We start from the raw sequence: 14077 nt of genomic DNA, 5'->3' as shown, positions 1-14077 counted from the left end.
CTTGCAGCAGATGCCGAGTTATGCTAAGTTCCTAAAGGAAATTCTTTCAAACAAGAGGAAGCTGAAAGAGGAAGAAATAATGATGCTTACAGAGGAATGCAGCGCCATTCCAAAGCTCAAAGATCCAGGAAGTTTCCCTATCACTTGTGTTATAGGACATGTTACATTTGATAGAGTTTTGTGTGACTTAGGTGCTAGCATAAATCTAATGCCTTTTTTTGTTTTCAAGAAATTGGGGATTGGTGAAGTGAAGCTTACAATGGTTTCCTTACAGCTTATAAATCGATCGATCAAGCATCCATGGGGTATTATTGTAGATGTGCTAGTCAAAGTGGATAAATTCATTTTTCCTACAGTCTTTGTTGTATTTTATATGGAGGAAGACAAAGAGATACCGTTTGGGAAGACCATTCCTTGCTACGGGAAGAACTTTAATTGATGTTCAGGAAGGAAAATTGATTTTGAACGTCCAAGATGAAACGGTAACTTTTAATATATTTGAGGCCATGAAATTTCCATTGAAAGTAGAGTCATGTTTCGGAGTTGATGTGGTTGATAGAATAGTAAAAGACACATTTGAAGAGATTAATCCTCAACTACCTCTTGAAGCATGTATTTCCCAATCCAAAACTACCGAGGAGGATAAGGCAAAGAAGAATGAGTGTGCTAGGTATTTGGAAGCACTTCAACTGATGAATACCAACCAGGATCCAGAATTTGAAGACTTGGACATGAGTAAGGAGAAGGATAAGGCAAAGTTGGAAGAACCTCCCAAGCTTGAATTGAAGCCCTTATTGTCTCATCTCAAGTATGTGTATCTTGGTGAATCTAATTATTTTCCAGTGATTATCAATGCAAACTTGAGTAAATTGGAGGAAGAGAAATCGATTTGGGTGTTAAGAGAGCACAAGTCTACAATTGGATGGACCATTTCAGATATAAAGGGCATTTCTTCGTCTATTTGCATGCACAACATCCTTATGGAAAATGATATCAAGCCAAGAGTGCAACCTCAATGACAATTGAACCCTTTTATGAAGGAAGTGGTAAGGAAAAAGGTGGTAAAACTCTTAGATGCGGGAATCATCTATCCCATTTCAGATAGTCCTTGGGTGAATCCTGTACAAGTGGTTTCAAAGAAAGGCAGCATCACGATGATGAAAAATGAAAGCAATGAATTGATCCCTACTAGGACATTCACAGGCTAGAAGGTGTGTATTGATTATAGGAAACTTAATGAAGCAATAAGGAAGGATCATTTTCCGCTACCATTCATTAATCAGATGTTGGAAAGACTAGCGGGACATGCCTATTACTGTTTTCTAGATGGCTACTCAGGGTTTAACCAAATTCCCATTGCTCCTGAAGACCATGAAAAGATGACGTTCACTTGTCCATATGGTACATTTGCGTATAGGATGATGCCCTTTGGGTTGTGTAAATCACCGGTCACCTTTCAATGCATGATGTCCATATTTAGTGATATGATGGATGTTAGTAAATTGATAAGCAGAGGCAGTGAAAAATAGAAATTATTGCCCATCGATTACTCTAATTACGCCAAGATCAGGGTCTGATGTATATATATTTTTCATGCTTAAATTGAAATAACAAAGATCCATTCAAGGTTAGAGATCTTACGCAAGTTTGGAGGCTCCTTCAAGTATCTCTGAATTTACTTCGCTATCGATTCAACGTAGAATTGCACAAACGGTGATCCACATGAAGACAATCCAAAGAACCAACCCTTGTTTTGCTAGAACAAAGGGATGGCTTCAAGAATAAAAATCCTTAAAGAATCAAGAGGAGAAAACTCTCTTCAATTTCTTTGCACAAGACATGAGAGAGAGTGTGTGTAAAGGGTGGCTGGCTTTTTTTTTTTTTTAATAATGATTGAATGAATGAATTTTCTTTAACTCAAGTTGCACTTATATAGTGCATGAGTTAAAAACCCTATTCCTATATGGAATCAATATGGGCTCCAACCCTAATCCACCCTTGTATCCAAACACCCTTATTATGGTATTTTATATTTAATTAATTATTTTTATAATTAAAATCAATTAATATATATATATATATATATATGAAATATATTAACATTTAATTAATATTAATAATTCATTTAAATATATGCGTACATATATTTAAATATAATCTCACTAATTTAATTTTAATATTAAATCAAACATAGGTAACAACCTTAGCAAATTTAATTGCACTGTGAGATTACAAAAAATACTCTTTCGTCCTAAAAGATGAAAATACCCCTTGCATAAACTGATTCTTAAATTATCTTCTGAGTGTGTGACTCATAGACTCCTCATCATATTAATAGTGAGTAGTATCACGATCAACACCAATTAATCGTCTCATTACACACAAACCAAGATTGGCCCCTAGCAAGGCATCATGGCCACTCGATAGATTCGAATTTAGCGAAATAGCTACCTATCAACGATATAATTACTGTGCAATCGAATTCTTTTATCATCTGTTATCTCATCGAGACTGAGGTACAAAAATAGTGTCAACCTCAATTATTCTCGATGTGTTTGTGTTTAGTTATTGGACCAATAACCGAAATAATAAATTGGATTTGGCAACAACTCAATCCCACTATGGCCATAGCTTTAGTGTCATTGCTATATACTGAATCGCACCATGAGATAACTTCTCCCATACCCGGGAGTGGTGAATCCTCTGTTAATCCATCATAGTCTTGATACACTCCCTAATGCTGCCAATCACTACCGTATTGATAGCTCTAAATAGAACTATGTTAGGCTAGTGTAAAACTACACCAATCAGTGCACAAGGCACTTTGATGATTTCATGTCTAAGGATCACATGCACCACCATTCGTTAGAGGATTTATTCCATAGACATTAGGGTTACCATCTATATGTAATCCTCTGGTGGGTCAGTCTAGTGAACTTGCCTATACTAAGCACCCATGTGTTGCACCAGGTTGTTGGTAAACAACCTTGACAAGTGAGATTAGAGAATGTGGTGGCAAAGCAAGAAGCAAAACTGAGACTTATTCGATGGATTCTACTCCTTCAAGAATTTGATTTAGAAATCCAGGATAAGAAAGGGTCAAAGAATGTGGTGGTAGATCACTTGTCAAGACTTGAGCAACCGAAAATGGAGGATGAGAAAGAGGTCTAAATTCAAGACAAATTTCTTAATGAACAATTGATGAAAATTGAAGAAGCACCTCTTAGAAAAGGAGCCCTACAGCCAATCCAATTATGTAAATTGACTCTTTATAATCATGTTTTATTATCAATAAAAGGCATTTATCTATACCATATGATCTGATTATATTTGTATAAGAAAATGGTATACGTCCTTAGGATGGTAGAACTGTGACAAGGGCATTGAGTGTTTGAAATCTCGATAGTGAGAACCCTATGAGCATATATGGTGACCATTCCAGAAACGTCCATAGCCCCAATATTATCCTAACCTAAGGCACAGATAATACGGTAAGGCTATCATAATGTTGGACAACCTTGTCAAAAGGTAGTGACAAATCTTACTTGTCAAGGTTGTTTAGTAACAACCTAGTGCAACACATGAGTGCTTGCTATAGGCAAGTTCATTGGACCAGCCCACCAGAGGATTCCACATAAATGGTTACCCTAGTGTCTGTGGAACAAATCCTCCAACAAATGGTGGTGCATGTGATCTTTAGACTTGAGATCACTAGAGCACCTTATGCATCGATTGGTGTAGTTTGACACTAGCCCAACGTAGTTCTATTCAGAGCTATCAATACAGTAGTGATTGGCTACATCAAGAAGTGTATCAAGACTATGGTGTATCAACAAAAGATTCATCACTCCTAGCTACGGGAGAAATTATCTCACTAAATAATTCAGTAGATGGCAACTACATTAAATATGTGGCCATAATGGGATTGAGTTGTAGCTCAATCCACTCTATTTCGGTCGTTAGTCCAATAACCGAATACCGAGATATCAAGGATATCCTAGGTTGACACTACTTCTATGCCTAGGTCTTAATGAGATAATAGATGATGAAAGGATTGAATTGCATAATAACCATATCATTGATAGGTAGCGGTTTTGCTAAATCCAAATCTATCGGGTGGCCATGATGCTTGGCTAGAGGCCAATCTTGGTTTGTGTCTAGTGGGACGATTGATTGATTGTCAATCGCGATACAATTCACTTCCGATATGATGAGGAGCCTTTGGGTCGCATACATAGAAGACAGATTAAGAAAAAAATTAATGAGAAGGGTATTTTCATCATTTATGATGAAAGGGAATTTTGGTAATCTCTGATAATCCTAGGATTATACTGTTTTATCCAGGCTTTTTGGCTGGATTTTGGATACTTCTTATGTTGTTTTTGCCTGAATTACAACTTAATTTCATATGTTTTATGTTTTAGGCCAAAAAGTGCACTTTGAGCAAATAAAGAGCGGAATTCAGTTTCTGGACCCAGAAGCAAGCGAATCTCAGAATTCGGGGAAGTTCTGAAGCGTATTTGAAGCACTATGAAGCTTGTTCCTATTGGAAAGCACCAAAGATTGAAGATTCGAGCAAGGAAGCAAGCGGAGGGCAATTTCATAATTTCAAAATTGTTCAGAACAGTTTGCCGCGGCGAAGTTCTTTCTTTGTAGCGGCGATAAACTCTTGGGAACTCGTTACCGCAGCGAAGTTTATTTTTCGTCACTGCGAAGTCTATTCTTCGCCGAGGCGAAGTCTGCAAGTTCCAGTTTTTATTAAAATGCACAGTTTTGTTTTAGGCGAGTTTTTGGTTTTCTTGGACCGACTATATAAGAAAAACTTAGCCATTTTATTAGGGGTTCGACATTTTTGGGAGAAAGAAGAGAAGATTGGAGATTAAACTCCTTGGATTCATCAAATAGGGAAGATTTTTGTTCTCTTTTCTTTATTCCAACATGTTGAATGCATTGTTTACTGTTTTTATTTCTGTTTGTGTTAATTTCAGTATGAACTAACTCATTTTGGGTTAGGGTTTTGATGTAATTGGGATTTTTATGCTTAATCAATAGATAATTGTTGCTTTTACATTCTATTGCATGGATTGTGTGATTATTCTTGTTTTTACTGAATTTATTTGTTGAACATGATGAGATTGAGAAATGAATCATGTGTGAGCTTCTTAGGATAATCGCCATTGTTTTATTGAATGCTAGAGATAGGTTTGAGAATCAATGAAATCAATTTAGGATTCCATTAGCTTAACGAACTTGGAACTACTAATCTTCAATTTGTTGGGTGCGGAAGCTTAATAGGGAAAAGTAGGAAAACATAGCCTGAGAAGGTATGTTTTACACATTAGGGAGTCCGATTTAGAATCTGTGCATGTGAGTGTAGAAGTAGCATAATTCGTAGATTATTTCATAAATTCCTAGTGAAGTAAAAACCCTAACCGTTTGCCTTAATTGATATTTTCTCTCGAATTAGTTTTACTGTCATTAATTAGCCTTTTAAGTATGTAGTAATTTTTTTTTTTCATTTTAGCTTAAATTTCTCCCGCAAATCGAATATCTTTAGTTTTCTCCAACTTGACAACAACTAGGAAAATCGGTGCTTAACAAAAAATCCTCGTGGAAACGATACTTTACTTATCACTTTATTACTTTTTGTGACTAGTGCACTTGCTACACATTGCTTGTTGTAATTTCAACGCATCAAGTTTTTGGCACCGTTGCTGGGGATTGATTTTTGTGTTAACATTGAACCTTTCTTGTGTTAGCTGGATTGGAGTTTAATTTTAGTTTTAATTGTTTTCTAGTTTAATTTTGTTATTTTTCTTTCTTTCTATGTAATTTATGCGAAAAGCTAGACGTCGTCCAGTGGTTCCTATTAATCCAGAGATTGAAAGAACCGCAAGAAGACTTAACAGAGAAAGAAGAGAACGAGAGGTATAGTCATTGAGATGGCAGAGAATAGAACATTGGGGGAATTTTCAATACCTACGGTTAATGGCAGTGATCCAAGTATAACTAGGCCACCAATGCAAGACAATACTTTCAAAATAAAGCTAGCAATCATTCAGATGATCCAACAGTCGGTTCAGTTTAAGGGAGATTTGAAGGAAGATCCGAATTCACACATTGCAAATTTCTTAGAGATTTGCGATACCTTCAAATCAAATGGAGTGTCAGATGACGCCATCAGATTAAGATTGTTTCCTTTTTCATTAAGGGATAAAGCAAATGGATGGTTAATGGCACTACCACCAGGAACAATCACAACCTGGAATGAATTGGCACAGAAATTCCTCACTAAATACTTCCCTCCAGTGAAATCTACAAAGATGAGAAATGATATCACATCATTTCTACAGGATGAGATTGAATCGCTGTGTGAAGCTTGGGAAAGATACAAGCAACTGTTGAGAAATTGTCCACATCATGGGTTGCCAGTTTGGATGCAAGTCGAAACATTCTATAATGGGTTGATGCTTAATGTGCAAACGATGGTGGATGCAGCATCTGGAGGAGCATTGCAAAATAAGCTTATGAGTTGCTTGAAGTCCTGGCAACTAAAAACTATCAGAGACCCAATAAGATAATGCAGTCAAAGAAGTCTATGGGTCTTCATGAAGTTGATGCTTACACGACCATTTCAGTCTAACTTACAGTACTTTAGAAGCAATTGGGACGTATGCAAGTCAATTCTATTCAAGCACTGATGCGTGTTTACTACAACATGCAAAAATAGCAAGTATACTAGTCGCAAAAAGTAATAAAGTGATGAGTGAGTATCGTTCCCACGAGGATAGTGTTACTAATTACCGATTTTTCTAGTTTAAGTCCTAATTGAAGCAACAATAAATTGGATTGATGGAAGATTAACAAACTAAATATAAATGCAAAACCCAACAACTTAACTAATTAAACAATCTAAAACAAATGCTAGGGTGTTGAATTCACCTAAATACGCTAACCAAATCATAGAATCTATTACCCAAGTTCTAATTCCTTGATTGAAAATCGATCCCTAAGTTGTAAAACATACATTTCATGCTACATTTCCCTACTATCCCTATAAGCTTCCGCACCCAACAAAAGAAGATTAAAGTTCAAAGGATTTCAAGCTTTGTGGAATTCTATCTAGATTTCATGATCGCTAAACCTATCTCTAGCGTTTGCTAATCCATGGTATTTATCCCAAGAGGCACAATCACAAATCACTTCTAGTCTCATTGTGAACACACACATTTGAAGGTGATCAAACATCCAAAAGACATTAAGCAAAGAGAAAACACTCAATCATGAAATAAAACTCAAAGTAATTCAATCCATATAAATTTGAATCATGTATCAAGATTACATCAAACCCTAGCTAAACCACTCAGTCATACTCAAAAACGAAATAAAACAACAAAAACAAACTGAATCAAGATTCATCATTGAAAAGCAAGCAAAAGATGGAGAATCTTCTCTAATTTGAAGCCCAAATCTTCATAATCTTCTCTTTCCATGAGCGCCTCCAAATCACGAACCAAGCCCCTTTCTCTTCCTTTCGCTCTAATTTACTCTCTCACTTAAGGACGAAGCCCTAGCAAGCCAAAACGCGTCGTTTTATTTTTGCATCTGACGCAGGTTTCGCCGCGGTGAAGCTTTTTCCTCGCCGGGCGAAGACTACAGTCCCAATTTGAGCATGAATAGTTAGAATCTGGAAAAGTGTCAAACATATGAATTATAGCCGTTCAATTATGTTTCTGGTCGTTCAAGAATCAGCACAATCTGAGGTCTACAGATCAAGTTATCGTAGAAATACTGAAGCACGTCCAAAGACGTTTTCTCAGTTCCCAGCGTCCTTTTCACGACTTCAAGCCAAGTTTTCACCTTTGTCCAGTCAGAATTAGGAAAAACCCAAAACATGAACGTTGTAGCTCTTCTTCTTAGCTTTCCAAAGCTTCTAAATTCAGGTTATTCTGAGTTTTCAAGCTCAAGTTACACAATTTATGCTCAAAACTGTCATTTATGCTAAAAATCATCGTTTAGGCCTACAAAGACAAATTAATAGAATTAGGTAGCAATTATGGCCCAAATTGTATGAAAAGTATCCTAAATCCTATCAAAATTCAATGCAAAATCATAGTGTAAAATACGCTTATCAAGCACCTGAACTGACTTGTGATTTTTGTGCAGGTAACCACATGAGCAATGAATGCCAAGTGGGGAACACCTTCGCTTCAGCTTCATCATCATCGGAATAAGTTAACTACTTGGCAGGGAATCAAAGACAATAGAACAATCCTTATTCCAACATGGACAATCCTGGCTGGAGAAATCATCCAAACTTGTCTTGGGGCAATCAGAACCAGCAGAATCAGCACAAAAATCAATGGAATCAAAGAACAATGTCAAACAATCAAGTGGGGGTGAATAATCAACCAGGGGAGCAAAGATTGTCAAAATTGGAGGATATGTTCGGGAAATTCATGCGAGAGACCACAGGTTTCATGAGTGGGATGAGGGAAACTTTCAGAAACCAAGGGGTATCCATTCGAAACTTTAAGGTACAGGTGGGGCAAATAGCAGAAAAATTGAATGAGCAACAACAAGGTTCCCTACCAAGCAACACAGTGACAAATCCACGTGAACAAACAAATACAATAATGCTATGGAGTGGAACAGTCTTGGAAGAGGTGGAACAAATAGGGATAGAAGAGAGCCCACCAAAAGGCAAGGAAGATTCTGATGAAGAAGTTGACGAAGAGATCATTGTTGAAAAGAAACCAACAAGTCCCAGGGAAGATGAACTAAAGAAGGAAGAGAGGCAAAGACAAAAGAAAGAAAAAATTGCCATTTCCTGAGATACCACCAGAGTTCGTACATCAGATCCATCCTATGCCTTTTCCTTAGAGGCTCAGAAAGAAAAATCAGGATAAATAGTTTACAAAATTCATTGAGATATTTAAAAAACTGCATATTAACATTCCTTTTGCAGATGCTTTGCAACAGATGCTGAGCTACGCAAAATTCCTTAAGGATATTCTATCAAACAAAAGGAAGTTGGAAGAGGAGGAAACAGTGATGCTTATGGAGGAATGCAGTGCCATTCTACAGAAGAAGCTGCCACAAAAACTCAAAGATCCAAGGAGTTTCACTATCCCTTGTGTTATATGAGATATTACATTTGATAGAGTGTTATGTTATCTAGTTGCAAGCATAAATCTAATGCCTTTTTCTATTTTAGGAGACTAGGGATTGGTGAAGTGAAGCCAACACCATTTCTTTGAAGCTTGCAGATAGATCCATCAAGCATCCGAGGGGCATAGTTGAAGATGTATTGGTCAAGGTGGACAAAGTCATCTTTCCTGCAGACTTTGTCGTGTTGGATATGGAAGAGGACAAGGAAATGCCTCTCATTTTGGGAAGACCATTTCTTGCCACCGGAAGAGCCCTAATTGATGTGCAAGAAGGAAAATTACTTTTAAGGGTTCAAGATGAAAAGGTGACATTCAATGTTTTTGAGGCCATGAAATTTCCATCAGAGTCTAATTCTTGTTTTAGTGTAGACTTGGTGGACAGACTAGTAGCCAATGCTATTGAAGAGAACACCCCTCAACTACCTTTAGAAGCTTGCATTGCCCAATAAAAAATAATAGAGGTAGATGAGTCAGCAACGAATGAGTGTGCTAGACTTTTGGAAGCATTTCAGCCGATTACCACAAGTCAAGATCCATAATTTGAAGAATTTGACATTGAAAAAGAGAAGGAAAAGGCAAGAATGGAAGAACCTCCAAAACTTGAACTGAAGCATTTACCTTCTCACCTCAAATATGTGTATCTTGGTGAATCAGAAACCTTTTCGGTGATCATCAACGCAGGGCTGAGTAAATTAGAGGAAGAGCGATTGATTCCAGTGTTAAGGGAGCACAAATCAGCAATTGGATGGATGTCTCATGTGCATTACTTGTAGTACATATCAATCAGATCCATGTAAGAGTCACTGGATAGCTGTCAAGAACATCCTTAAGTACTTGAAAAGGACTAAGGATATGTTCTTGGTTTATGGAAGGGAAGATGAGCTCGCTATAAGAGGATATGGTGATGCTAGTTTCCAAACAGATAAAGATGATTATCGCTTGCAGTCTGGGTTTGTATTTTGTCTCAATGGAGCTGCTGTGAGTTGGAAAAACTCCAAGCAAAGCACTATAGCAGACTCTACAATAGAGGCTAAGTATATTGCATTATCCGATGCGACCAAGGAGGTGGTTGGGATTAAAAAGTTCGTCATTGAACTTGGTGTGGCTTTCATGATTGTTGATCCAATAGATGTCTATTGCGACAACAATGGAGTAATAGCTCAAGCAAAGGAACCATGGTCTCACCAGAAGTCCAGACACATACTCAGGCAATTTCATCTCATCGGAGAAATGGTTGAGATGAAAGATGTGCATATTTGCAAAGTACATGCTGATGACAATCTCACAGATCCATTGACTAAACCTCTGTCATAGCAAGAGCATGAAAAGCACTTGAGGTCATTCGATATTAAATATATGAATCATTAGCTATAATGCAAATGGGAGACTATTATAGTAGGTGCCTTAGAGCCAATCCATTTTGTAATTGTTGATTCTTATAAATAATGTTTATAATTAATAAAGGCATTTTCTACATTATGTAATTCATATTTACTGTATGTTATAATGAATGTCCTTATAATGGTAGAACCATGACGAGGGTATCAAGTGTTTCAAATATCGATAGTGAGGACCCTCTGATCACATATGGTGTCCATTCTAGAATCATCCAGAGCCCTAATATTATTCTGAATAAGGGCACAAATAATATGGTAAGACTATCATAGTGTTGAATGACCTTGTCGAAAGACAATGACTGATCTCACTTGTCAAGGTTGTTTGTCGACAAGCTAGTGTAACACATGGGTGCTTGTCATAAGGCGAGTTCACTAGACAAACCCACTAGAGGATTCCACATAGATGGTAACCCTAGTGTCTGTAAAATAAATCTCTAACGGATGGTGGTGCATGTGATCCTTCGACTTGAGATCACCGGAGCGCCTTGTGCACCAATTGTTGTAGTTTGACACTAGCCCAACGTAGTTCTATTCAGAACTATCAAAACGATAGTGATTGGCTACATCGAGAAGTGTATTGAGACTATTGTGGATCGACAGAGGATTCATCACTCTCAGGTATGGGAGAAATTATCTCACCGAGTAATTGGTAGATGCCAACGACATTAAATCTATGGCCACAGTGGGATTGAGTTGTAGCTCAATCCAATCTATTCTGGTCGTTGGTCCATTAACCAAATACAGAGATATCAAGGATATCCGAGGTTGACACTACTCCTGTACCTCGACCTTGATGAGATAAGAGATGATGAAGGGATTGGATTGCACGGTAACCATATCACTGATAGGTAAGCTATTTTGCTAAATCCAAATCTATTCGGTGGCCATGATGCCTTGCTAAAGGCCAATCTTGGTCTGTGTTTAGTGAGACAGTTGATTAGTGTTAATCGCAAGACTACTCACTGTCGATACGATGAGGAGCCTTCGAGTCGCATACATAGAAGACATATTAAGAATCAATAAGAAAGAAGGGAATTTTAGTCTTTTGAGATGAAAGGGCATTTTGGTAATCTCATGGTGCAATTAAATTTGCTGAGGTCATTGCCTATATTTAATTTCATATGGAAATTAAAATTAGTAAGATTATGTATTTAAATATATGTAGTTTAAGTATGTATGTATGTATGTATATAAATGTTATATAATATTTAATATTAATATTTGATGATTTTAATATTAATGAAGATAATATATAAATATGAAATTCATATTTGAATTTAAATCAAATTCCATGTGGAATACCACCTTGTTTGGTAATGGGGATTTGCCATTCTAGTCATGGAATAAACTTAATGGTTATTCCTAACTAGATTATGGTTTTATTTTGTTGCCTATTTAGAGGCAACTTAAAAATAAAATAGTAATATATATTTTTTAAAGAAACCCTAGCCACCCCTCTCTCTCTCTCACGTTTTCTTTCCATATATAGTACAGAAGAGAATTTTTCAAAGAAAAATTTTGTAGTTTTTATTATTGATCCCTACGGGTTTGCTAGCACATTGAACCCTTGGCGATTGTAGTCATGTCTTCATGTGGATACTGGAGTTCATTCCTATCTTGGAGTGAGAGTGATTCACATCAATCAAAAGAGCCTCAAAATGCTGGTATAATCTTGATCTTATGATTATATTGTTTATGAAAATGATGTAGATCCGTATAAGGGTCATTGGGCTTTAAGGTTTTTGGATCGAGAATATTTTGTTTTTGCACTACGTAATCGATCTGCAAACCAACAAAAGGTAGGTGTTGTCCTCATGTAGTACGGTCATCCGATTGCCTTCTTCAGTAAGAAATTATCCCAAGATTACAAAGAGCCTCCGCATATGTGAGGGAGTTTGTAATAACTCTTTCTAGCTAGTAGACTTTGGAAAATATAATATGAATTCACTAAATATATCATAGAAACTATATATGTATGTAAGTACAAAATAGTGGGCCCAAAAATTTCTTTACATTAATAAAAATGTCATATACATAAACTCAAAAAACAGTGGGTAGTAGTGCCATTCTCCTCCGCTCTCAATGTTCCATCTGACTGCTTCTCACCTATTTCCTGCAAAAATAGAGAAATCAACTGAGTGAGCACTAATTGCTCATTAAGTAAATCCACTATGATAACCTTCTATCTCTGTTGCTCATATTCTGAATTTCTCTCCTTACATCACACTTTTCTATTCTTCTCGGTTCTTGTTCTTTCTATATTTCTAATTCTCTTTATTCCTTCTCTATTTCTAATTTCTCACTACTCATGATAGCAAGCATGGTATCATGCATAGGTATGATGCAAATGCACAAATGCATAGGATGTGCATTTTTCTTTCTGTTTTTCTAGTTCTTATTATGTTTTTCTTTCTTTTCTGTGTTTCTTTCATTATGTGTTTTTTCTTCTTTCTTTCTTTCATTCTATTCTTTCTTTTCTTCCTATTCTTCTTTTTCTTCCTTTTCTTTCTATTCTATTCTATTCTTTTCTTTTCTTTTCTTTTCTTTCTTACTCTTTGCCGACCGGACTCGGTTGAGGCATGGATTTGGAACCCTAGCCGTGCGAGTGAGTACAGTCCTCATGTACATGCACTTCTTACAGACTGTATAGATTCTTCTTCTTCTTAGGCCGCTCACTAAAGGCGGCGTCCATGTAGGTATATTCTTCTGTGTACAATCCTCATCCACATGCACTCTTACGGACTATATAAATTCTTCTTCTTATTCTTAGGCCACTCACTGAAGGTGGTGTACCTGTGGGAATATTCTTCTTCTTGTCACTCACGGGTTCGCCATCGCAACAACCTTCTTTTCTCTTAACTTTCTTTTAGAAATTAGTATTCAATTTCTTTTCTTTAATAATTCTCTTTTCTTTCTTTGCTCTTTAATATTCTTATATGCATGTATGCATGTAGATGGGCTTTTCTTATTGTTCTTTCTTAACTCAAATGATTAAATGCAAAAATGCAATATGGCATGTAAACATGTCATTCTCTACTTTCTCTACAATCTACAAACTCATGTCAAAAAGATAAATCAACATACTCATACATGCACTTCTCTATGAAATTTCATCAAGCACTTTGTATGCATAAATAAAGCACTAAGGGTCTGCTTGGGAGTTTTTTTTTTCACTGGTTTTGGGGGGTTTTTAATTAGACTGGTTTTGAGGTGTTTAAAAACCATTACTTGCCAGATTTTTTATGAACTAGTTTTGACTGGTTTAAAAACCCCCCAAAACCAATGTAGTGTATTTTTGAGGGGTTTATAAAACACCCCAAATCAGAGTGTTTTGGCTGGTTTAAAAATTCTATCCCAAAAATACCCCTTTCCACTATTATTCATATACAATAATCCCTTTGCTGGTTTAAAAATTTCTTCAAACCCCATTCAATCTTCAACTTTTAGATGACTGTTACAATGCTTTTGAATCTTATTATCTTAGGCTTTCTAATCCTTCATTAGAGATAT

General features: G+C 36.5%; 1 non-coding gene across 1 annotated transcript; it reads right to left on the bottom strand.

The window, feature by feature from the left end:
• Positions 1–6320: 6320 nt before the first annotated feature.
• Positions 6321–6427, bottom strand: LOC116116399. Its single transcript, XR_004125809.1, has one exon. It is a non-coding gene; the product is annotated as a small nucleolar RNA R71 (small nucleolar RNA).
• Between the last annotated feature and the right edge of the window lie 7650 nt (positions 6428–14077).

This window comes from Pistacia vera, unplaced genomic scaffold (assembly GCF_008641045.1).
Source record: "Pistacia vera cultivar Batoury unplaced genomic scaffold, PisVer_v2 Contig770, whole genome shotgun sequence".
In the NCBI taxonomy this organism is placed as follows: Eukaryota; Viridiplantae; Streptophyta; class Magnoliopsida; order Sapindales; family Anacardiaceae; genus Pistacia; species Pistacia vera.
Note: the sequence above shows the minus strand (reverse complement) of the source record. Positions and strands in the feature narration are given on the sequence as shown.